General features: G+C 53.6%; 7 non-coding genes across 7 annotated transcripts; all 7 read left to right on the plus strand.

The window, feature by feature from the left end:
* Positions 1 to 140: 140 nt before the first annotated feature.
* On the plus strand, positions 141 to 214 carry TRNAI-AAU (transfer RNA isoleucine (anticodon AAU)). Its single transcript has one exon. It is a non-coding gene; the product is annotated as a tRNA-Ile (tRNA).
* A 1,445-nt stretch (positions 215 to 1,659) lies between these two features.
* Positions 1,660 to 1,733, plus strand: TRNAI-AAU (transfer RNA isoleucine (anticodon AAU)). Its single transcript has one exon. It is a non-coding gene; the product is annotated as a tRNA-Ile (tRNA).
* A 1,442-nt stretch (positions 1,734 to 3,175) lies between these two features.
* TRNAI-AAU (transfer RNA isoleucine (anticodon AAU)) lies at positions 3,176 to 3,249 on the plus strand. Its single transcript has one exon. It is a non-coding gene; the product is annotated as a tRNA-Ile (tRNA).
* A 790-nt stretch (positions 3,250 to 4,039) lies between these two features.
* TRNAI-AAU (transfer RNA isoleucine (anticodon AAU)) lies at positions 4,040 to 4,113 on the plus strand. Its single transcript has one exon. It is a non-coding gene; the product is annotated as a tRNA-Ile (tRNA).
* A 580-nt stretch (positions 4,114 to 4,693) lies between these two features.
* Positions 4,694 to 4,767, plus strand: TRNAI-AAU (transfer RNA isoleucine (anticodon AAU)). Its single transcript has one exon. It is a non-coding gene; the product is annotated as a tRNA-Ile (tRNA).
* Positions 4,768 to 6,211: 1,444 nt separating this feature from the next.
* On the plus strand, positions 6,212 to 6,285 carry TRNAI-AAU (transfer RNA isoleucine (anticodon AAU)). Its single transcript has one exon. It is a non-coding gene; the product is annotated as a tRNA-Ile (tRNA).
* A 790-nt stretch (positions 6,286 to 7,075) lies between these two features.
* Positions 7,076 to 7,149, plus strand: TRNAI-AAU (transfer RNA isoleucine (anticodon AAU)). Its single transcript has one exon. It is a non-coding gene; the product is annotated as a tRNA-Ile (tRNA).
* Positions 7,150 to 21,776: the final 14,627 nt, after the last annotated feature.

A 21,776-nucleotide genomic window follows, 5' to 3' on the forward strand; every position in this document is an offset into this window, starting at 1 on the left:
TGAAGTCATACTAGTTTCTTCATGTTGATAATATGAAAGTTAATTCATATTAAACAGCTGAAATTAAGCTTTCCAAATCTCCCAGTTGAACTATCATTAGCACTGCTTCCTGTGCTGGTCCTCCAGAAGATGTGCAAATTGGCCTGTTAGCTCAGTTGGTTAGAGCGTGGTGCTAATAATGCCAAGGTCACAGGTTCGATCCCTGTACAGGCCAAGTTTAATTCTTTGAAAAAAGATGAATTTTTCTTGTGTCTCATTTTGGACTGTTTATCTCCTTGGATCAAACACTGCTTGAAGGATTGGATGAATACATTTGATATAATTATAGAATTAATTACTATTCTTAAAGCGCCTGGAATATCTATTAACGGTTCTAAGTTCTAACGCCAAGTAACTAGATCTCTTATTTATTGCAATTTATTGAGATCATTTTTGTTTAGTCTTGTTGATAATATATAAAGATACTATGAATGTAAACAGCTGAATATAAGCTTTCCAACTATCCCGGATTAACAATCAGTAGGACTTCATCATCTGCTTCATCTTCAGTAGTATGCTATATATTTAGTGACTCTATTAGTTTTGTCTGTTAGAGCATGACGTTAAAAACGCCAAGGACATACTTTCAATCAGTCTCCAAGCCAATACTTGATGCTCCTTTAAATGTTGAAAATAGATGTATTTTCTACTGTATAATGTTTATCTCTATATTTCCTTTGAGGAGAAGCTGATAAAATGATTAGATGAATCAATTCAATATAGGTGATGAATATTTATTTATTGCTTAACCACATGGAAAAAACGTTAATGTTCTAAGTTCTAACACTAAGTATGAAAATCTCTTTTGTATTGTAATTTTTTTTAAGTCATATTAGTTTCTTCATGTTGATAATTTATAACAATAACTTCATGGTAAACTGCTGAAATTAAGCTTTCCAAATCTCCTGGGTTAACTATCATTTGCCCTTCTTCATTTGCTGGACCTCCAGGTAGTTGTGCAAAATGGCGTGTTAGCTCAGATGGTTAGAGCATGGTGCTAATAACGCCAAGGTCACAGGTTCGATCCCTGTACAGGCCAAGTTTAATTGTTTGAAAAAAGATTAATTTTTCTAGTGTCTCATTTTGGACTGTTTATCTCCTTGAATCACACGCTGCTTGAAGGATTGGATGGAATCAGTAGCATTTCATCATCTGCTGATTCTTCAAAAATATTCTATATATTTAGTGAGCCTATTAGTTTAGTCTGTTAGAGCATGAAGTTAAAAACGCAAAGGACATAATTTCAATCAGTCTCCAAGCCAATACTTGATTCTCCTTTAATGTTGAAAATAGATGTATTTTCTTCTGTATCATGTTTACCTCTATATTTCCTTTGCGCAGAAGCTGATAGAATGATTAGATGAATCAATTGAATATAGGTGATGAATATTTATTTATTGCTAAACCACGTGGAAAAAACGTTAGTGGTTCAAAATTCTAACACTAAGTATGGAAATCTCTTTTGTATTGCAATTTTTTTTGAAGTCATATTAGTTTCTTCATGTTGATAATATGAAAGTTAATTCATATTAAACAGCTGAAATTAAGCTTTCCAAATCTCCCGGTTGAACTATCATTAGCACTGCTTCCTGTGCTGGCCCTCCAGAAGATGTGCAAATTGGCCTTTTAGCTCAGTTGGTTAGAGCGTGGTGCTAATAACGCCAAGGTCACAGGTTCGATCCCTGTACAGGCCAAGTTTAATTCTTTGAAAAAAGATTAATTTTTCTTGTGTCTCATTTTGGACTGTTTATCTCCTTGGATCAAACGCTGCTTGAAGGACTGGATGAATACATTTGATATAATTATAGAATTATTTACTATTCTTAAAACGCCTGGAATATCTATTAATGGTTCTAAGTTCTAACGCCAAGTAACTAAATCTCTTATTTATAGCAATTTATTGAGATCATTTTTGTTTAGTCTTGTTGATAATATATAAAGATACTATGAATGTAAACAGCTGAATATAAGCTTTCCAACTATCCCGGATTAACAATCAGTAGGACTTCATCATCTGCTTCATCTTCAATAGTATGCTATATATTTAGTGACTCTATTAGTTTAGTCTGTTAGAGCATGAAGTTAAAAACGACAAGGACATACTTTCAATCAGTCTCCAAGCCAATACTTGATGCTCCTTTAATGTTGAAAATAGATGTATTTTCTACTGTATCATGTTTATCTCTTTATTTCCTTTGAGGAGAAGCTGATAAAATGATTAGATGAATCAATTCAATATAGGTGATGAATATTTATTTATTGCTTAACCACATGGAAAAAACGTTAATGGTTCTAAGTTCTAACACTAAGTATGTAAATCTCTTTTGTATTGTAATTTTTTTAAGTCATATTAGTTTCTTCATGTTGATAATATATAACAATAACTTCATGGTAAACTGCTGAAATTAAGCTTTCCAAATCTCCTGGGTTAACTATCATTTGTCCTTCTTCATATGCTGGACCTCCAGCTAGCTGTGCAAAATGGCCTGTTAGCTCAGATGGTTAGAGTGTGGTGCTAATTACGTCAAGGTCACAGGTTCGATCCCTGTACAGGCCAAGTTTAATTGTTTGAACAAAGATGAATTTTTCTTGTGTCTCATTTTGGACTGTTTATCTCCTTGAATCACACGCTGCTTGAAGGATTGGATGGAATCAGTAGCATTTCATCATCTGCTAATTCTTCAAAAGTATTCTATATATTTAGTGAGCCTATTAGTTTAGTCTGTTAGAGCATGAAGTTAAAAACGCAAAGGACATAATTTCAATCAGTCTCCAAGCCAATACTTGATGCTCCTTTAATGTTGAAAATAGATGTATTTTCTTCTGTATCATGTTTACCTCCATATTTCCTTTGCGCAGAAGCTGATAGAATGATTAGATGAATCAATTGAATATAGGTGATGAATATTTATTTATTGCTAAACCACGTGGAAAAAACGTTACTGGTTCAAAATTCTAACACTAAGTATGGAAATCTCTTTTGTATTGCAATTTTTTGAAGTCATATTAGTTTCTTCATGTTGATAATATGAAAGTTAATTCATATTAAACAGCTGAAATTAAGCTTTCCAAATCTCCCGGTTGAACTATCATTAGCACTGCTTCCTGTGCTGGTCCTCCAGAAGATGTGCAAATTGGCCTGTTAGCTCAGTTGGTTAGAGCGTGGTGCTAATAACGCCAAGGTCACAGGTTCGATCCCTGTACAGGCCAAGTTTAATTCTTTGAAAAAAGATGAATATTTCTTGTGTCTCATTTTGGACTGTTTATCTCCTTGGATCAAACGCTGCTTGAAAGATTGGATGAATACATTTGATATATTTATAGAATTAATTACTATTCTTAAAGCGCCTGGAATATCTATTAATGGTTCTATGTTCTAACGCCAAGTAACTAAATCTTTTATTTATTGCAATTTATTGAGATCATTTTTGTTTAGTCTTGTTGATAATATATAAAGATACTATGAATGTAAACAGCTGAATATAAGCTTTCCAACTATCCCAGATTAACAATCAGTAGGACTTCATCATCTGCTTCATCTTCAATAGTATGCTATATATTTAGTGACTCTATTAGTTTAGTCTGTTAGAGCATGAAGTTAAAAACGACAAGGACATATTTTCAATCAGTCTCCAAGCCAATACTTGATGCTCCTTTAATGTTGAAAATAGATGTATTTTCTACTGTATCATGTTTATCTCTTTATTTCCTTTGAGGAGAAGCTGATAAAATGATTAGATAAATCAATTCAATATAGGTGATGAATATTTATTTATTGCTTAACCACATGGAAAAAACGTTAATGGTTCTAAGTTCTAACACTAAGTATGAAAATCTCTTTTGTATCGTAATTTTTTTTAAGTCATATTAGTTTCTTCATGTTGATAATATATAACAATAACTTCATGGTAAACTGCTGAAATGAAGCTTTCCAAATCTCCTGGGTTAACTATCATTTGCCCTTCTTCATTTGCTGGACCTCCAGGTAGTTGTGCAAAATGGCCTGTTAGCTCAGATGGTTAGAGCGTGGTGCTAATAACGCCAAGGTCACAGGTTCGATCCCTGTACAGGCCAAGTTTAATTGTTTGAACAAAGATGAATTTTACTTGTGTCTCATTTTGGACTGTTTATCTCCTTGAATCACACGCTGCTTGAAGGATTGGATGGAATCAGTAGCATTTCATCATCTGCTAATTCTTCAAAAGTATTCTATATATTTAGTGAGCCTATTAGTTTAGTCTGTTAGAGCATGAAGTTAAAAACGCAAAGGACATAATTTCAATCAGTCTCCAAGCCAATACTTGATGCTCCTTTAATGTTGAAAATAGATGTATTTTCTTCTGTATCATGTTTACCTCCATATTTCCTTTGCGCAGAAGCTGATAGAATGATTAGATGAATCAATTGAATATAGGTGATGAATATTTATTTATTTCTAAACCACGTGGAAAAAACGTTACTGGTTCAAAATTCTAACACTAAGTATGGAAATCTCTTTTGTATTGCAATTTTTTTGAAGTCATATTAGTTTCTTCATGTTGATAATATGAAAGTTAATTCATATTAAACAGCTGAAATTAAGCTTTCCAAATCTCCCGGTTGAACTATCATTAGCACTGCTTCCTGTGCTGGTCCTCCAGAAGATGTGCAAATTGGCCTGTTAGCTCAGTTGGTTAGAGCGTGGTGCTAATAACGCCAAGGTCACAGGTTCGATCCCTGTACAGGCCAAGTTTAATTCTTTGAAAAAAGATGAATATTTCTTGTGTCTCATTTTGGACTGTTTATCTCCTTGGATCAAACGCTGCTTGAAAGATTGGATGAATACATTTGATATATTTATAGAATTAATTACTATTCTTAAAGCGCCTGGAATATCTATTAATGGTTCTAAGTTCTAACGCCAAGTAACTAAATCTTTTATTTATTGCAATTTATTGAGATCATTTTTGTTTAGTCTTGTTGATAATATATAAAGATACTATGAATGTAAACAGCTGAATATAAGCTTTCCAACTATCCCAGATTAACAATCAGTAGGACTTCATCATCTGCTTCATCTTCAATAGTATGCTATATATTTAGTGACCCTATTAGTTTAGTCTGTTAGAGCATGAAGTTAAAAACGCCAAGGACATACTTTCAATCAGTCTCCAAGCCAATACTTGATGCTCCTTTAATGTTGAAAATAGATGTATTTTCTACTGTATCATGTTTATCTCTATATTTCCTTTGAGGAGAAGCTGGTAAAATGATTAGATGAATCAATTCAATATAGGTGATGAATATTTATTTATTGCTTAACCACATGGAAAAAACGTTAATGGTTCTAAGTTCTAACACTAAGTATGAAAATCTCTTTAGTATTGTAATTTTTTTTAAGTCATATTAGTTTCTTCATGTTGATAATATATAACAATAACTTCATGGTAAACTGCTGAAATGAAGCTTTCCAAATCTCCTGGGTTAACTATCATTTGCCCTTCTTCATTTGCTGGACCTCCAGGTAGTTGTGCAAAATGGCCTGTTAGCTCAGATGGTTAGAGCGTGGTGCTAATAAAGCCAAGGTCACAGGTTCGATCCCTGTACAGGCCAAGTTAAATTGTTTGAACAAAGATGAATTTTACTTGTGTCTCATTTTGGACTGTTTATCTCCTTGAATCACACGCTGCTTGAAGGATTGGATGGAATCAGTAGCATTTCATCATCTGCTAATTCTTCAAAAGTATTCTATATATTTAGTGAGCCTATTAGTTTAGTCTGTTAGAGCATGAAGTTAAAAACGCAAAGGACATAATTTCAATCAGTCTCCAAGCCAATACTTGAAGCTCCTTTAATGTTGAAAATAGATGTATTTTCTTCTGTATCATGTTTACCTCCATATTTCCTTTGCGCAGAAGCTGATAGAATGATTAGATGAATCAATTGAATATAGGTGATGAATATTTATTTATTGCTAAACCACGTGGAAAAAACGTTACTGGTTCAAAATTCTAACACTAAGTATGGAAATCTCTTTTGTATTGCAATTTTTTTGAAGTCATATTAGTTTCTTCATGTTGATAATATGAAAGTTAATTCATATTAAACAGCTGAAATTAAGCTTTCCAAATCTCCCGGTTGAACTATCATTAGCACTGCTTCCTGTGCTGGTCATCCAGAAGATGTGCAAATTGGCCTGTTAGCTCAGCTGGTTAGAGCGTGGTGCTAATAACGCCAAGGTCACAGGTTCGATCCCTGTACAGGCCAAGTTTAATTCTTTGAAAAAAGATGAATTTTTCTTGTGTCTCATTTTGGACTGTTTATCTCCTTGGATCAAACGCTGCTTGAAGGATTGGATGAATACATTTGATATAATTATAGAATTAATTACTATTCTTAAAGCGCCTGGAATATCTATTAATGGTTCTAAGTTCTAACGCCAAGTAACTAAATCTCTTATTTATAGCAATTTATTGAGATCATTTTTGTTTAGTCTTGTTGATAATATATAAAGATACTATGAATGTAAACAGCTGAATATAAGCTTTCCAACTATCCCGGTTTAACAATCAGTAGGACTTCATCATCTGCTTCATCTTCAATAGTATGCTATATATTTAGTGAGACTATTAGTTTAGTCTGTTAGAGCATGAAGTTAAAAACGCCAAGGACATACTTTCAATCAGTCTCCAAGCCAATACTTGATGCTCCTTTGATGTTGAAAATAGATGTATTTTCTACTGTATCATATTTATCTCTATATTTCCTTTGAGGAGAAGCTGATAAAATGATTAGATGAATCAATTCAATATAGGTGATGAATATTTATTTATTGCTTAACCACATGGAAAAAACGTTAATGGTTCTAAGTTCTAACACTAAGTATGTAAATCTCTTTTGTATTGTAATTTTTTTTAAGTCATATTAGTTTCTTCATGTTGATAATATATAACAATACCTTCATGGTAAACTGCTGAAATTAAGCTTTCCAAATCTCCTGGGTTAACTATCATTTGCCCTTCTTCATATGCTGGACCTCCAGCTAGCTGTGCAAAATGGCCTGTTAGCTCAGATGGTTAGAGCGTGGTGCTAATAACGCCAAGGTCACAGGTTCGATCCCTGTACAGGCCAAGTTTAATTGTTTGAACAAAGATGAATTTTTCTTGTGTCTCATTTTGGACTGTTTATCTCCTTAAATCACACGCTGCTTGAAGGATTGGATGGAATCAGTAGCATTTCATCATCTGCTAATTCTTCAAAAGTATTCTATATATTTAGTGAGCCTATTAGTTTAGTCTGTTAGAGCATGAAGTTAAAAACGCAAAGGACATAATTTCAATCAGTCTCCAAGCCAATACTTGATGCTCCTTTAATGTTGAAAATAGATGTATTTTCTTCTGTATCATGTTTACCTCCATATTTCCTTTGTGCAGAAGCTGATAGAATGATTAGATGAATCAATTGAATATAGGTGATGAATATTTATTTATTGCTAAACCACGTGGAAAAAAGATTACTGGTTCAAAATTCTAACACTAAGTATGGAAATCTCTTTTGTATTGCAATTCTTTTGAAGTCATATTAGTTTCTTCATGTTGATAATATGAAAGTTAATTCATATTAAACAGCTGAAATTAAGCTTTCCAAATCTCCCGGTTGAACTATCATTAGCACTGCTTCCTGTGCTGGTCCTCCAGAAGATGTGCAAATTGGCCTGTTAGCTCAGTTGGTTAGAGCGTGGTGCTAATAATGCCAAGGTCACAGGTTCGATCCCTTTACAGGCCAAGTTTAATTCTTTGAAAAAAGATGAATTTTTCTTGTGTCTCATTTTGGACTGTTTATCTCCTTGGATCAAACACTGCTTGAAGGATTGGATGAATACATTTGATATAATTATAGAATTAATTACTATTCTTAAAGCGCCTGGAATATCTATTAATGGTTCTAAGTTCTAACGCCAAGTAACTAAATCTCTTATTTATTGCAATTTATTGAGATCATTTTTGTTTAGTCTTGTTGATAATATATAAAGATACTATGAATGTAAACAGCTGAATATAAGCTTTCCAACTATCCCGGATTAACAATCAGTAGGACTTCATCATCTGCTTCATCTTCAGTAGTATGCTATATATTTAGTGACTCTATTAGTTTAGGGTGTCCAAACCTGTCCTGGCGGGCCCTATCCATGCCAGATTTTTGGGATATCCCCATCTGGTGATCACGGTTCGATCCCCGGCGCCGGCGGCAGATCAGAGTACCCAGGACGGGGTCCATGTGTCCCCGGAATTTGTCCCCCGGGCGTCCGGGGCCCCACCCAGGCTGACGGCATGGAAAAGTGCCCAGGACGGGCTCCATGGGTCCCGGGCAGTCCTATCCCCTGGGCGTACGTGGTTGTCCGACATTTGGTCGGATGTGCTTTTACGTACCGGATCGGAATCGGCCCCAATAAAATCGTACGTAAAGTATATAGCAAGTCAACCTGAAATCTGCTGGGTCAGAATGGGCTCGATTCCGATCCGTGTCGGAAGGTTAGGAGTCCGTACGAATTTGTCGGGATTGGGAGCCCGTACGAATTTGTCGGAATTGGGAGTCCGACCATGGACGGGCTCCAATGGGTCCCAGGCAGTCCACCCCCTGGGCGTCCGGGGCTCCATCCAGGATGCCGGCTTGGCAGAGTGCCCGGGACGGGCTCCATAGTTTTCAGGGTGGTCTCCCCCTGGGTGTCGGGGCGCTCCAGGCCGATGGCATGGAAAAAGTGCCCAGGACGGGCTCCATGCATCCCGGGCCTTCGTCCCCCGGGCGTCCGGGGCTCCATCCGGGCTGACGGCATGGCAGAGTGCCCGAGTCGGGCTCCATGGTTTTCAGGGTGGTCTCCCCCTGGGTGTCGGGGTGCTCCAGGCCGATGGCATGGAAAAAGTGCCCAGGACGGGCTCCATGCGTCCCGGGCATTCGTCCCGGGATGGGGACAGGGTGGGGGAGAGTCCAGGCGGCTTCACCTCCATGCCCAGCCATCTGATTGCCCAGATTCCCTCGGCCATCTGGTCGCCCGGATCCCCTCGGGCATCTGGTCGCCCGCATCGCTTTCCTATGGGGCGACCAGATGGCCGGACTTCCCTGGAAGATCCGATGAGGTGCCATTCGCCTCCCGGATCCCAGCGAGGGCTCCAGGAGGTCGGGTACGTTCGCGCCTTGGGTCCCCTCTGTCACCTCTAGTGCACGGATTACAAGAAAGGAGGGTAATTTCCCTCCGGATTACTAGGGGCAGGGTACGCCCGGACACCCCTCCAGGGCTGGTGGTTCTCTGCCATGGAGACCAGATGGGCTATGCCTGGGCAACACCTCCCTAGGCCACCCGGGGCTTCCTTCCTCCAGGCCAACTGCATGTCAAATTGCCCAGGACGGGCTCCATGGCTCTTGGGCAGTCGTCCCCCGGGCGTCCGGGGCTCCATCCAGGCCGACGGCATGGCAGAGTGCCCGGGACGGGCTCCATGCGTCCCGGGCAGTCATCCCCCGGGCGTCCGGGGCTCCATCCAGGCCGACGGCATGGGAAAGTGACCAGGATGGGCTCCATGCGTCCCGGGCATTCGTCCCCCGGGCGTCCGGGGCTCCATCCAGGCTGACGGCATGGCAGAGTGCCCGGGTCGGGCTCCATGGTTTTCAGGGTGGTCCTCCCCTGGGTGTCAGGGGGCTCCAGGCCGACGGCATGGGAAAGTGCCCAGGATGGGCTCCATGCGTCCTGGGCATTCGTCCCCCGGGCGTCTGGGGCTCCATCCAGGCTGCCGGCATGGCAGAGTGCCCGAGTCGGGCTCCATGGTTTTCAGGGTGGTCTCCCCCTGGGTGTCGGGGTGCTCCAGGCCGATGGCATGGAAAAAGTGCCCAGGACGGGCTCCATGCGTCCCGGGCCTTCGTCCCCCGGGCGTCCGGGGCTCCATCCGGGCTGACGGCATGGCAGAGTGCCCGAGTCGGGCTCCATGGTTTTCAGGGTGGTCCTCCCCTGGGTGTCGGGGTGCTCCGGGCCGATGGCATGGAAAAGTGCCCAGGACGGGCTCCATGCGTCCCGGGCCTTCGCCCCCCCGGGCGTCCGGGGCTCCACCCAGGCTGACGGCATGGCAGAGTGCCCGTGTCGGGCTCCATGGTTTTCAGGGTGGTCTCCCCCTGGGTGTCGGGGCGCTCCAGGCCGATGGCATGGAAAAGTGCCCAGGACGGGCTCCATGCGTCCCGGGCCTTCGTCCCCCGGGCGTCCGGGGCTCCATCCAGGCTGACAGCATGGCAGAGTGCCCGAGTCGGGCTCCATGGTTTTCAGGGTGGTCTCCCCCTGGGTGTCGGGGTGCTCCAGGCCGATGGCATGGAAAAAGTGCCCAGGACGGGCTCCATGCGCCCCGGGCATTCGTCCCGGGACGGGGACAGGGTGGGGGAGAGTCCAGGCGGCTTCACCTCCATGCCCAGCCATCTGATTGCCCAGATTCCCTCGGCCATCTGGTCGCCCGGATCCCCTCGGGCATCTGGTCGCCCGCATCGCTTTCCTATGGGGCGACCAGATGGCCGGACTTCCCTGGAAGATCCGATGAGGTGCCATTCGCCTCCCGGATCCCAGCGAGGGCTCCAGGAGGTCGGGTACTTTCGCGCCTTGGGTCCCCTCTGTCACCTCTAGTGCACGGATTACAAGAAAGGAGGGTAATTTCCCTCCGGATTACTAGGGGCAGGGTACGCCCGGACACCCCTCCAGGGCTTGTGGTTCTCTGCCATGGAGACCAGATGGGCTATGCCTGGGCAACACCTCCCTAGGCCACCCGGGGCTTCCTTCCTCCAGGCCAACTGCATGTCAAATTGCCCAGGACGGGCTCCATGGCTCTTGGGCAGTCGTCCCCCGGGTGTCCGGGGCTCCATCCAGGCCGACGGCATGGCATAGTGCCCGGGACGGGCTCCATGCGTCCCGGGCAGTCATCCCCCGGGCGTCCGGGGCTCCATCCAGGCGGACGGCATGGGAAAGTGACCAGGATGGGCTCCATGCGTCCCGGGCATTCGTCCCCCGGGCGTCCGGGGCTCTATCCAGGCTGACGGCATGGCAGAGTGCCCGGGTCGGGCTCCATGGTTTTCAGGGTGGTCCTCCCCTGGGTGTCAGGGGGCTCCAGGCCGACGGCATGGGAAAGTGCCCAGGATGGGCTCCATGCGTCCTGGGCATTCGTCCCCCGGGCGTCCGGGGCTCCATCCGGGCTGACGGCATGGCAGAGTGCCCGAGTCGGGCTCCATGGTTTTCAGGGTGGTCCTCCCCTGGGTGTTGGGGCGCCTCAGGCCAATGGCATGGAAAAAGTGCCCAGGACGGGCTCCATTCGTCCCAGGCCTTCGTCCCCCGGGCGTCCGGGGCTCCATCCGGGCTGACAGCATGGCAGAGTGCCCGAGTCGGGCTCCATGGTTTTCAGGGTGGTCCTCCCCTGGGTGTTGGGGCGCCTCAGGCCAATGGCATGGAAAAGTGCCCAGGACGGGCTCCATGCGTCCCGGGCCTTCGTGTCCCAGGCGTTTGGGGCTCCATCCAGGCTGACGGCATGGCAGAGTGCCGTGTCGGGCTCCATGGTTTTCAGTGTGGTCTCCCCCTGGGTGTCGGGGCGCTCCAGGCCGATGGCATGGAAAAGTGCCCAGGACGGGCTCCATGCGTCCCGGGCCTTCGTCCCCCGGGCGTCCGGGGCTCCATCCAGGCTGATGGCATGGCAGAGTTCCCAGGTCGGGCTCCGTGGTTTTCACGGTGGTCCTCCCCTGGGTGTCTGGGGGCTCCAGGCCAAAGGCATGTAAAAGTGCCCAGGACGGGCTCCATGCGTCCCGGGCAGCCCTCCCCCGGGCGTCCGGGGCTCCCACCTCCAGGCCGACGGCATGTCAAAGTGCCCAGGACGGGCTCCATGAGTCCGGGACAGTCCTCCCCCGGGCGTCCGGGACACCCATCTCCAGGAGGCCAACGGCATTGGCAAAGTACCCAGGACGGGCTCCATGGGTCCCGGGCAGACCTCCCCCGGGCATCCGGGGCACCCATCTCCATGAGGCCAACGGCATTGGCAAAGTACCCAGGACGGGCTCCATGGGTCCCGGGCAGACCTCCCCCGGGCATCCGGGGCACCCATCTCCATGAGGCCAACGGCATTGGCAAAGTACCCAGGACGGGCTCCATGGGTCCCGGGCAGACCTCCCCCGGGCATCCGGGGCACCCATCTCCATGAGGCCAACGGCATTGGCAAAGTACCCAGGACGGGCTCCATGGGCCCTGGACAGACCTCCCCCGGGCGTCCGGGGCACCCATCTCCATGAGGCCAACGGCATTGGCAAAGTACCCGGGAAGGGCTCCATGGGTCCCGGACAGGCCTCCCCCGGGCGTCCCGGGCACCCTCCTCCAGGCCGACGGCATGTCAAAGTGTCCAGGACGGGCTCCATGGGTCCCGGGCAGCCCGCTCCCGGGCGTTCGGGGCTCCCACCTCCAGGGCGACGGCATGTCAAAGTGCCCAGGATGGGATCCACGGGTACCGGGCAGTCCTCCCCCGGGCGTCCGGGGCTCCGATCTCCAGGCCAACGACATGGCTCAATGCCCAGGATGGGCTCCATGGGTCCCGCGCAGGCCTCCCCCGGGCATCCGGGGCTCCCACCTCCAGGCCGACGGCATGTCAAAGTGCCCAGGATGGGCTCCATGAGTCCGGGACAGTCCTCCCCCGGGCGTCCGGGACACCCATCTCCAGGAGGCCAACGGCATTGGCAAAGTACCCAGGACGGGCTCCATGGGTCCCGGGCAGACCTCCCCCGGGCGTCCGGGACACTCATCTCCATGAGGCCAACGGCATTGGCAAAGTACCCAGGACGGGCTCCATGGGTCCCGGGCAGACCTCCCCCGGGCGTCCGGGGCACCCATCTCCATGAGGCCAACGGCATTGGCAAAGTACCCAGGACGGGCTCCATGGGTCCCGGGCAGACCTCCCCCGGGCGTCCGGGGCACCCATCTCCATGAGGCCAACGGCATTGGCAAAGTACCCAGGACGGGCTCCATGGGTCCCGGGCAGACCTCCCCCGGGCATCCGGGGCACCCATCTCCATGAGGCCAACGGCATTGGCAAAGTACCCAGGACGGGCTCCTTGGGTCCCGGGCAGACCTCCCCCGGGCGTCCGGGGCATCCATCTCCATGAGGCCAACGGCATTGGCAAAGTACCCGGGAAGGGCTTCATGGGTCCCGGGTAGACCTCCCCCGGGCGTCCGGGGCACTCATCTCCATGAGGCCAATGCCATTGGCAAAGTACCCGGGAAGGGCTCCATGGGTCCCGGGTAGACCTCCCCCGGGCGTCCGGGGCACCCATCTCCATGAGGCCAACGGCATTGGCAAAGTACCCAGGACGGGCTCCATGGGTCCCGGGCAGACCTCCCCCCGGGCGTCCGGGGCTCCCACCTCCAGGCCGACGGAATGTCAAAGTACCCAGGACGGGCTCCATGGGTCCCGGGCAGCTTCCCCCGGGCATCCGGGGCACCCACCTCCAGGCCGACGGCATGTCAAAGTACCCAGGACGGGCTCCACGGGTCCCGGGCATTCCTCCTCCAGGTCGTCCGGGCCCTAGAGCTCCGGTGGTCCAACCTCCGCCTGAGGCCCTGCCGGGGTCCAAGAGCCCTGCCTTGCGTGGGCAGGCAGTCAGGAACCCTACCGCGAAGGCTTGGGATGGATGGGGAGCTGGGAGTCCTTTCGATCCCGGCCATCTGGTCGCCCGCGATGCTTTCCAATGGGGCGACCAGATGGCCGGGCTTCCCTGTAAGTCCCGATGAGGTGCCATTCGCCTCCCGGATCCCAGCTAGGGCTCCATGAGGTCGGGTTCTTTTACGCCTTGGGTCCCCTCTGTCACCTCGCGTGCACGGATTGCAAGAAACGGGGGTAATTTCCCTCTGGATTACTAGGGGCAGGGTACGCCCGGACACCCCTCCAGGGCTGGTGGTTCTCTGCCCGGGGGACCAGATGAGATATGCCTGGGCAACACCTCCCCTGGGCGTCTGGGGGCTCCATTCTCCGGGCCAACGGCATGGCTCAATGCCCAGGACTGGCTCCACGTGTCCCGGACAGACCTCCCCTGGGCGTCCGGGGCACCCATCTCCAGGAGGCCAAAGGGATGGCAAAGTACCCGGGAATGGCTCCACGGGTCCCGGGCAGCCTTCCCCCGGGCGTCCGGGGCTTCCACCTCCAGGCCGACGGCATGTCACACTGCCCAGGACGGGCTCCATGGGCCCCGGACAGACCTCCCCCGGGCGTCCGGGGCACCCATCTCCAGGAGGCCAACGGGATGGCAAAGTACCCGGGAAGGGCTCCACGGGTCCCGGGCAGCCTTCCCCCGGGCGTCCGGGGCTCCCACCTCCAGGCCGACGGCATGTCACACTGCCCAGGACGGGCTCCATGGGCCCCGGACAGACCTCCCCCGGGCGTCCGGGGCACCCATCTCCAGGAGGCCAACAGGATGGCAGAGTAACCGGGAAGGGCTCCATGGGTCCCGGGCAGCCCTCCCCCGGGCATCCGGGGCTCCCACCTCCAGGACGACGGCATGTCAAAGTGCCCAAGACCGGCTCCACCGGCCCCGGGCAGCCCTCCCCCCGGGCGTTCGGGGCACACATCTCCAGGAGGCCAACGGCGTTGCAAAGTACCCGGGAAGGGCTCCACGGGTACCGGGCAGTCCTCCCCCGGGCGTCCGGGGCACCCATCTCCATGAGGCCAACGGCATTGGCAAAGTACCCGGGAAGGGCTCCACGGGTCCCGGACAGGCCTCCCCCCGGGCGTCCCGGGCACCCTCCTCCAGGCCGACGGCATGTCAAAGTGTCCAGGACGGGCTCCATGGGTCCCGGGCAGCCCGCTCCCGGGCGTCCGGGGCTCCCACCTCCAGGCCAACAGCATGGCTCAATGCCCAGGACGGGCTCCATGGGTCCGGGGAGGCGTCCCATGCGCCTCCGGGCTTGGGAGCCCCGGCTGGGTCCAGGGGCCCGGCCGGGCCCCGGGTCAGGTGCTCCAGCCCTGGTCCATGTCTCCCAGCCTACCGCACTGCCAAGGGCCTAAGAAGGGGTTCCGTTGTGCCCGGGGAGCCTCCCTTGCTTGTCTGGGTTCAGGAGCTCTGTCCGGGGCCCCTAGGGGCCCGGAGGAGGGCGGCCTCCCCACCCCGGGCTCTGTCCTTGGTCCTGCTGCGTGGCAGGGTGCCCGGGACGGGGTCCGGAGGCACCGGGGAGGCGTTCCATGCACCTCCGGGCTTGGGAGCCCAGGCTGCGACCAGGGGCCCGGCCGGGCCCTGGGTCGGGTGCTCCGGCCCTGGTCCCTGTCTCCCAGCCTGCCGCACTGCCAAGGGCCCAGGAAGGGGTTCCTATGTGCCCGGGGAGCCTCCCCTTGCTTGGCTGGGTTCAGGAGCAGTGGCTAGGGCCCCTGAGGGCCCGGGGAGGGCGGCCTCCCCACCCCGGGCTCTGTCCTTGGTCCTGCTGCGTGGCAGGGTGCCCGGGACGGGGTCCGGAGGGACCAGGGAGGCGTCCCATGCGCCTCCGGGCTTGGGAGCCCCGGCTGGGTCCAGGGGCCCGGCCGGGCCCCGGGTGGGGTGCTCCGGCCCCGGGCCCTGTCCCCCGGCCTGCCGCACTGCCAAAGTCCCGGGACGGGGTTCCGTGGTGCCCGGGGAGCACCCCGGGCTCCGTCCTGGGTCCTGCCGCGGGGCAGGGTGCCGGGGACGGGGTCCGGCGGGCCCGGGGAGGCTTCCCCTGCGCCTCCGGGCCTGGGAGCCTCGGGCTGGGTCCAGGGGCCCGGTCGGGGCCCCGGGTCGGGCGCTCCGGCCCTGGGCCCGGTCCCCCGGGCTGCCGCTCCACCCAGGGCCCAGGACAGGGGCCCGTCGGTCCCTTGCAGGCCTCCCCTGCTTGTCAAGGTGTAAGCGGGCCCCGGGTCGGAGGGCCCGCCGGCCCCTGGCAGCCTCCATGGCTGTGGCCCGGCTGGGGCCCCGGGCCTCCGGCCCGGCATGCCCCGGGCCTCCGGCCCGGCATGCCCCGGGCGCCCGCTCCCTCCTTCGTGGGGGCACGGGGCGACCGGATGGCGTCCCTTTCGTGCCCGGCCATCTGGTCGCCCGGATCCCCTCGGCCATCTGGTCGCCCGTATCCCCTCGGCCATCTGGTCGCCCCTATCCCCTCGGCCATCTGGTCTCCCGGATCGCCTCGGCCATCTGGTCGCCCGCAATGCTTTCCAATGGGGGCGACCAGATGGCCGAACTTCCCTGGAAGTCCCGATGAGGTGCCATTTGCCTCCCGGATCCCAGCGAGGGCTCCAGGAGGTCGGGTACTTTCGCGCCTTGGGTCCCCTCTGTCACCTCTAGTGCACGGATTACAAGAAAGGGGGGTAATTTTCCTCCGGATTACTAGGGAGAGGGTCAGTCAGACCTCCGTGTGGTCTGGCGATTCTGAATCAGGGGAAGGCAGGACCCGGGCCCTCTGAGCCAAGCTTTTGTCTCTCCCTCCGGGGCCGCGTGGGCGCCCGCGCACGCCCTCTTCCACCACACCCAGGGGTGGGTCCCTCTGCTGCCGGGCCGGCGGGAGGGACGCAGAGGGGGTAGCGTGGGCCCGCGGGAGGCTGCCTCCACCACGTGCCCTTGCGGCACGGGGGCCTCCCCCTCCCGTCCCTGCCCCACCGGGGAGCGGGGATGGGGGCCACATTCCTCTTGCAGGTCGGCGGGGTGACCAGATGGCCTGGGCCTGGGCCTGGGCCTGGTGCTCACGAGCAAGCCGGGCAGGGAGGCGTGCAGCAGCCACCCAGAGGAAGGAGCCTCCAGAGCGGCAGGCCTCGGGGCACCTAGCCACCCTCGCCGGACTGCTGGGGCGACTGGGTAGGGCACCCTTCTAGGCCATCCGGATGCAGGGTCGTCCCGGGCCATCTGGTCGCCCCGGCTGCGCGACCAGATGACCCTGCGGGCTGGGGCGACCAGATGGCCCTACGGACTGGGGCGACCAGATGGCCCTGCGGGCCGGGCGACCAGATGGCCCTGCGGGCTGGGTGACCAGATGGCCCTGCGGGCTGGCGGCCGGGCTAACTCCAACTTTTGTCCTTCCCCAAAGTTCTGTAAGCCCGTAGTGGGGGCTTAATAGTCGAGGAAAATGGGCTCCCCGGGCAGGCCGTCGGGGAGTGGATGTGGCCTGGGCTTAACCCTCCTTGGGTCCGGGCGCTGGGGACAGGGCACCACCGGGGCCCGGGGAGGCTCTCCCCAGCATGGCTAGGGTTCGGAAGGTGGGACCGGGCCCGGGACTTGAGCTCCGGCGGCCAGCCCCGGGGTGCGCGAGCCCCCCGTCCCGCAGGCCATCAGAGGGTCCAGGCGCCGGGGACGGGGCTCCACCGGGTCCCGGGGAGGCTCTCCCCAGCCTGGCTAGGGTTCGGAAGGTGGGACCGGGCCCGGGGCTTGAGCTCCGGCCGGCCGGCCCCGGGGTGCGTAAGCCCCCCGTCCCGCAGGCCACCAGAGGGTCCGGGCGCTGGGGACGGGGCTCCACCGGGGCCCGGGGAGGCTCTCCCCAGCCTGGCTAGGGTTCGGAAGGTGGGACCGGACCCGGGGCTTGAGCTCCATCTGGCCAGGCCCCGAGGGTGCTGGAGCCCCCTGTCCCGCAGGCCACCAGAGGGTCCGGGTGCTGGGGACGGGGCTCCACTGGGGCCCGGGGAGGTTCTCCCCAGCCTGGCTAGGGTTTCGGAAGGTGGGACCAGACCAGGGGCTTGAACTCCATCTGGCCAGGCCCCGAGGGTGCTGGTACCCCTCCGTCCTGCAAGCCGGCCGGGGGTCCGGGGCGCCTGGGATGGAGGGTCCACAGGGGGCCCAGGGGAGGCTCTCCCCGGCCCGGCCTAGGGTTCGGAAAGCCGGGACTGGGGCCGGGGACTGGGCCCGGGGTTTGAGCCCCGTCCGGCAGGGCCCGGTGGTGCGGGAACCCCCCCTCCGTCCTGCAAGCCGGCCGGGGGTCGGAGGCGCCCAGGACGGAGGGTCCATCAGGGCCCGGGGAGGCCTGAAGCCCCGGAACCCTGCAGCCCCAGAGACCTGCAGCTCTGCAGCCCCCGGAACCCTGCAGCCCCAGAGCCCTGCAGCTCCGGGGCAGGCAGATTGGCGTCATTTTGGTCCCGGCCATCTGGTCGCCCCTCTCGCCTCGGCCATCTGGTCGCCCTGGAAGTCCCGATGAGGTGCCATTGGCCTCCCGGATCCCAGCGAGGGCTCCAGGAGGTCGGGTACTTTCACGCCTTGGGTCCCCTCTGTCACCTCACGTGCACAGATTGCAAGAAAGGGGGGTAATTTCCCTCCGGATTACTAGGGGCAGGGTACGCCCGGACACCCCTCCGAGGCTGGTGGTTCTCTGCCAGGGGGACCAGATGGGCTATGCCTGGGTAACACTTCCCTAGGCCACCCGGGGCTTCCTTCCTCCAGGCCAACGGCTTGTCAAATTGCCCAGGACGGGCTCCATGGCTCTTGGGCAGTCGTCCCCCGGGCGCCCGGGGCTCCATCCCTGCCGACGGCATGGAAAAGTGCCCGGGACGGGCTCCATAAGTCCCGGGCAGTCCTCCCACGGGCGTCCGGGGCACCCATCTCCAGGAGGCCAACAGCATGGCAAAGTACCCGGGACGGGCTCCATGGGTCCCGGGCAGTCCTCCCCCGGGCGTCCGGGGCTCCCTTCCCCAGGCCAACGGCATGTCAAAGTGCCCAGGATGGGTTCCACGGGCCTCGGGCGTCCGGGGCTCCCTTCCCCGGGCCAACGGCATGCCAGAGTGCCCAGGACGGGCTCCACGAGTCCCGGTCGTCCGGGGCTCCCTTCCCCGGGACAACGGCTACTCAGAGTGCCCAGGACGGGCTCCACGGTTCCCGGGTGTCCGGGGTTCCCTTCCCCGGGTCAGCGGCATGTCAGAGTGCCCAGGACGAGTTCCACGGGTCCCGGGCAGTCCTCCCCCGGGCATCCGGGGCTCCCTTCCCCGGGCCGACGGCAGGTCAGAGTGCCCATGACGGGCTCCACGGGTCCTGGGTATCTGGGACTCCCTTCCCTGGGCCAGCGGCATGCCGGAGTTCCCAGGACGGGCTCCACGGGTCCCGGGCAGTCCTCCCCCGGGCATCCGGGGCTCCCTTCCCCGGGCCGACGGCAGGTCAGAGTGCCCATGACGGGCTCCACGGGTCCTGGGTATCTGAGACTCCCTTCCCCGGGCCAACGGCATGCCGGAGTTCCCAGGACGGGCTCCACGGGTCCCGGGCGTCCGGGGCTCCCTTCCCCGGTCCAACGGCTTGTCAGAGTGCCCAGGACGGGCTCCACGGTTCCCAGGCATCCGGGGTTCCCTTCCCCGGGTCAGCGGCATGTCAGAGTGCCCAGGACGGGCTCCACGGGTCCCGGGCAGTCCTCCCCCTGGGCGTCCGGCGCTCCCTTCTCCAGGCCGATGGCAGGTCAGAGTGACCAGGACGGGCTCCACGGGTCCCGGGCAGTCCTCTCCCGGGCGTACGTGGTTGTCTGACAGATTCGGGCGGATGTGCTTTTACGAACCGGATCGGAATCGGCCCAAAAATTTATTTTAATATTCCACATTTGTAAAGTGCACAATCGCCCGTAAGGGTCTCTAGGCGCTAGGGGCCGTCGGGAAGATTAAGCAAGCTATTGCCCAGAGTCACATGGTGCTGGGCTAATCTGCCGCCGGTGCCGGGGATCGAACCGTGATCCCCAGATTCCGGAGTCAGCCACCCTAGCCGCGGTGCCAGCTATTGCCCAGAGTCACATGGTGCTGGGCTAATCTGCCGCCGGTGCCGGGGATCGAACCGTGATCTCCAGATTCCGGAGTCAGCCGCCCTAGCCGCGGCGCCAGCTATTGCCCAGAGTCACGTGGTGCTGGGCTAATCTGCCGCCGGTGCCGGGGATCGAACCGTGATCCCGAGATGGGGATATCCCAAAAACCTGGCACGGATAGTGCTCGCCAGGACGAGGGTTGGAGACCCCTGATATAGGCAGTCAACGCGAAATCTGCTGGGTTCGATTTTGATCCGTGTCAGAAGGTCCGTACGAATCTGTCGGGCTTGGGAGTCCGTACAAATTTGCTCCCAAACCCAACAGATTCATACGGACCTTCTGACACGGATCGGAATCGAACCCAGCAGATTTCGCATTGACTGCCTATATCAGGGGTCTCCAACCCTCGTCCTGGCGAGCACTATCCGTGCCAGATTTTTGGGATATCCCCATCTGGGGATCACGGTTCGATCCCCTCCGCCGGCGGCAGATCAGAGTGCCCAGGACGGGGTCCACGGGTCCCGGGCAGTCCTCTCCCAGGCGTACGTGGTTGTCCGACAGATTCGGGCGGATGTTTTTTTACGAACCGGATCGGAATTGGCCCAAATAATAATTTTAATATTCCACATTTGTAAAGCGCACAATCACCCGTAAGGGTCTCTAGGCGCTAGGGGCCGTCAGGAAGATTAAGCAAGCTATTGCCCAGAGTCACATGGTGCTGGGCTAATCTGCCGCCGGTGCCGGGGATCGAACCGTGATCTCCAGATTCCGGAGTCAGCCGCCCTAGCCGCGGCGCCAGCTATTGCCCAGAGTCACATGGTGCTGGGCTAATCTGCCGCCGGTGCCGGGGATCGAACCGTGATCCCCAGATTCTGGAGTCAGCCGCCCTAGCCGCGGCGCCAGCTATTGCCCAGAGTCACATGGTGCTGGGCTAATCTGCCGCCGGTGCCGGGGATCGAACCGTGATCCCCAGATGGGGATATCCCAAAAATCTGGCATGGATACGGCCCGCCAGGACGGGTTTGGACACCCCTGGTTTAGTCTGTTAGAGCATGACGTTAAAAACGCCAAGGACATACTTTCAATCAGTCTCCAAGCCAATACTTGATGCTCCTTTAAATGTTGAAAATAGATGTATTTTCTACTGTATCATGTTTATCTCTATATTTCCTTTGAGGAGAAGCTGATAAAATGATTAGATGAATCAATTCAATATAGGTGATGAATATTTATTTATTGCTTAACCACATGGAAAAAACGTTAATGTTCTAAGTTCTAACACTAAGTATGAAAATCTCTTTTGTATTGTAATTTTTTTTAAGTCATATTAGTTTCTTCATGTTGATAATTTATAACAATAACTTCATGGTAAACTGCTAAAATTAAGCTTTCCAAATCTCCTGGGTTAACTATCATTTGCCCTTCTTCATTTGCTGGACCTCCAGGTAGTTTTGCGAAATGGCCTGTTAGCTCAGATGATTAGAGTGTGGTGCTAATAACGCCAAGGTCACAGGTTCGATCCCTGTACAGGCCAAGTTTAATTGTTTGAAAAAAGATTAATTTTTCTAGTGTCTCATTTTGGACTGTTTATCTCCTTGAATCACACGCTGCTTGAAGGATTGGATGGAATCAGTAGCATTTCATCATCTGCTAATTCTTCAAAAATATTCTATATATTTAGTGAGCCTATTAGTTTAGTCTGTTAGAGCATGAAGTTAAAAACGCAAAGGACATAATTTCAATCAGTCTCCAAGCCAATACTTGATTCTCCTTTAATGTTGAAAATAGATGTATTTTCTTCTGTATCATGTTTACCTCTATATTTCCTTTGCGCAGAAGCTGATAGAATGATTAGATGAATCAATTGAATATAGGTGATGAATATTTATTTATTGCTAAACCACGTGGAAAAGACGTTAGTGGTTCAAAATTCTAACACTAAGTATGGAAATCTCTTTTGTATTGCAATTTTTTTGAAGTCATATTAGTTTCTTCATGTTGATAATATGAA

This window comes from Lissotriton helveticus, chromosome 4_1 (genome assembly GCF_964261635.1).
Source record: "Lissotriton helveticus chromosome 4_1, aLisHel1.1, whole genome shotgun sequence".
Classification (NCBI taxonomy): domain Eukaryota; kingdom Metazoa; phylum Chordata; class Amphibia; order Caudata; family Salamandridae; genus Lissotriton; species Lissotriton helveticus.